The sequence below is a fragment of the Papilio xuthus genome, unplaced genomic scaffold (assembly GCF_000836235.2).
Source record: "Papilio xuthus unplaced genomic scaffold, Pxut_1.1 DF825928.1, whole genome shotgun sequence".
Taxonomy (NCBI): Eukaryota; Metazoa; Arthropoda; class Insecta; order Lepidoptera; family Papilionidae; genus Papilio; species Papilio xuthus.
The window spans coordinates 8,667,493-8,671,140 of NW_013532721.1; the positions used below are offsets into that span (position 1 = coordinate 8,667,493).

Below are 3,648 nucleotides of genomic sequence, written 5' to 3' on the forward strand. Positions count from 1 at the left end.
TAATATTCATGTTGCTTTGAACACTGGCAGCCCTTCTTATAAATACAAACATAAAATCACTTTCAATGAAGGGCTCTCCTAGAATAAAATATGATAATCTTTTCACCAAGTTGTAATGAGAAATAACGGCCGCCAAACCTTTTGTAACGAGCTAATCTCCGCTTGTTTGCGAGGAAAATAATACATCTCGTGTCAATCACCGGTCACCGGCTCCGCCCCATCCTGTACAACTTTCACTATTGTTGTTGTTCTGTAGTATCACTTCCTACGAATTTTATTTAATTCTGCAAAAACATTTCTGTTCCTTACTTCAAGAATAATGTGGAGGTCGATCAAGTCAAATAACTTCAATTTATAGGCAAACGGTTAGCAGAGGTCTGCTGCAGCGTCAGCTAGGTAAGCGTGCGCCCAACACCCTCGTCATGACTGCCGGCAGCCGGCTGCCACTTCACTTTCCCTTTCCTTTACAAGAATAATAGCGACTCCGCAAAAAATAAATATATGATTTATTGTATCTCGGGAATCGATCGGTAAATATAAACATCATGAAGCTGCCGTTTTTATATGTTACATACTTGCGCTACTTAAGCACAGTGCAAAATGCAGCTGTAGACCAACTAAATTGTTGTCAAAGTTTCGTACTACGAATTCTGAGAAGATAAACCACTGCAATATTTAAATTACAACCTGCAGTATTTAGTTATTTACATTTACATTTCGATAAGTGTTTTTATGATACGAGTTTATTAATTCTGATTCAGACAATAAAAATTGTGAGATGAAAGTCGATACGAGTTTTGTTTTATTTATCAACAACAAAACAATCCATAGAATGGGTCGTTTCATTTTTTAAGAAGCCGATATGGCGTGTAATCTGAGAAAGTGCTCTCGAGCGCCGGCAATGTCCCGGCGCGGCGCGACAGTCCGCGACGCGACAGTCTCGCGCGAGTGTCTCATCACTGAAGCGTGACTCAACTTGGATTCATGTAAATCTTAATCGCAATCTCGATGCCTCATCAGGTCACATCCAGTCGCTGCCGGTCTACACTACTACAACTAAACGAAACGTAGATCCTCATAGTTTATAACATTTATATCAATATCCTTTAAGTTAGTTATTGGAAAACGATGTTATATTTTGTAATAGTCAATTTGGTGGTTAAAAAATAAAACGAATGTTTGTATAAAATGCATTTATATAAGTTGGATAATTGAACGAGACAGAGTGCGACTCGAGCGAGCGCACAAACGTCTCCCTTTTTATACATCCTCTTTCTCCTTCTCTATCTCTATACAAAAATATAAATTCAATGTAACTTACTACAGTCCCCCCCCCCTCCCGCTCGTGTACGTGCGCGGGAGACAGACGTGTACAGCACAGTGAGCAACGACTCAGCTACAACCCTAGCAAGTTGAGCCTCTCCCATCCATACATCTCAAGGTTTCACTACACGATTAATGTAAATACGTATGTAAACATTGATGTTGGCCATTGTCCAATATGGCGATACTCCTACCTTGTATAAAACTTCATTATAATTCTAAATGTTTTTCAATTCCCGATGTTTCAACATCATTTTCTATTGCATTTTATGTTTGTAAAATCATCTAAATGAAACATCGGAAATTTTAATTGTTTAAATTCATAAAAATGTATAATAAACTCACATTAAATCTAAGGCCTTACTAATTCAAAATAACATGTTTATATTTAAAATAATTTCTTATTGATATATATATTGAATGAGACATGTAGGTACATGTAGCTCCAATCAGTTCACTAAACTATTAAATATAATATATATTGTATATGGAGCGGTGACGACGCGACCGACACTACATACATACATACATACATACATACATGTGTGTATGTCGTCACATCATACTATTATATATAAGCAATATCATTTAAGGGACCGTTTGCATTGGAAGCACATTCTTTCATTGAAAATAATTAATAAAATAACAAGTTCGTCATATTGTTTACCACGCACGTGACACGATATGTACATTCAGGAAACTACGTTCTTATTCAAATCTTTAAAGTCTTTCATAATATAATTACAGCTTAATTTCATTGTAAATATTGAAAGCATCGCGTTAATATAACTCATTGTACAATCAAAATATTGATCTTAAAAAAATGACACAACATTGAAATTGTACGTACGTTTGTGTCGTAACCTGAACAGCTAACTCTAACTCTATACGTCTGTCTCTAGTTCCGAGCAAACCTCTAAATGTTGGTAACGATGAACAAGCTGCACATCTCGCCACACCTACCACCTACTCAACTCAACTATAAACGTTTAAGATAAAAATATAACTAAAGAAGAATATCTCTGAGAGGCGCCGCTGTCGCGGTTCATTCTAACAGAACATATATAAATTCTACTGAGACATAGAAAATGACATAAAAGAAGAAATACACGGCAGCTACAGTACAAAGAGTATTTATTTCATTCCAAAAAAATCATATAAACATATGAAGAAGTGTCAACTGTCCTCAAATGCGCAGCTGCACGTCGACAACATTTGCTCTTTCACTTGGAACTAGACACAGACACAGCCTAAGTTATTGTACAAAATACTGGACGTTTCTCATTCACCTGCCCCCCCCCCTCACCCACCCTCACCCCCCTCACCCCACACATCACAGCTCCATACGTACATTTCACAGTAAATCCTTGCTAATAAAGTAAATCGGACGGCTACGTGTTTGTCGTACAAAGTGTACTACGTCTGTGATTAACGGTCTGTGTTGTTAAAGCAGCGCGTGTCTCGCCTCGGAACTTATACGTTCAATATGTCGCATACAATATGTGGAGCCTCGCGCCCTGCGCCCTGCGCCCTGCGCCCTGCGCCCTGCGCCCTGCGCCCTCGCATCCTCCCGCGCGTCCCTCTCCGTCCTCTCTCACAAATTCTGCCGAAGGAATATTTTTATTTCACACAAGCTTTGATCAGTTCACCTCAAAAGCCCTGTTCATATACAGGTTATATGTGTAGGTGTCGCCGCCGGCCCACCTGAGCGTCAGTCGTGCGGGTGATGCGGGTGATGCGTGTGGTGCGGGTGATGCGGGTGATGCGGGCGGTGCGTGCGGGGGCGGCGCGCGGCGGCGTGCGCCAGCGAGTAGCTCTCGGGCTGGAAGGTGGGCGGGCACTGCAGATGCGGGTAGGTGCCGCGCGCGCTCTCCTGCAACACACGCACACGCGCTTTACTCCATCACTTGTCCTCCTCACTCACTTCAGCTGCGCTGCTCCTCCGCACTCACCTGCCGCCCACCCCCGAACATCAGCCGCAGCCGGGACACGCCCGCCCCGCCCCCCGCACCCTCGCCGCCGCCCTCACCGCCTCCCCCGCCTGCCCCGCCTGCCCCGCCTGCCCCGCCGCCGCTCACCCAGCTGCTACGTAAGCGTTACTTAGTTACATCTCACACATCCAAAACCGCACCGACGCCTCAAAAACGTGTCGGTGAAAGCAAAGAGGACAAAAATGAGAAGGTATATCACCTGTCGGGCGCGGGCCCGGCGCCGGAGTGCACCTGGAATGTTGGAGAGAACGTGTTAGCACATCACATCATCAACGCATCGACTTTGTGCCGGCTGTGGCGGCTGTGGCGGCAGTGACGCACTTACCTTGTGGTT

At 43.4% G+C, this 3,648-nt stretch overlaps 1 long non-coding RNA gene across 1 annotated transcript; it reads right to left on the minus strand.

Moving 5' to 3' along the window:
- Positions 1-2,056: 2,056 nt before the first annotated feature.
- Positions 2,057-3,308, minus strand: LOC106125550 (uncharacterized). The gene is made up of 2 exons (XR_001228272.1): positions 3,028-3,308; positions 2,057-2,926 (listed from the first exon to the last, which is right to left on the minus strand). It is a non-coding gene; the product is annotated as an uncharacterized LOC106125550 (long non-coding RNA).
- Between the last annotated feature and the right edge of the window lie 340 nt (positions 3,309-3,648).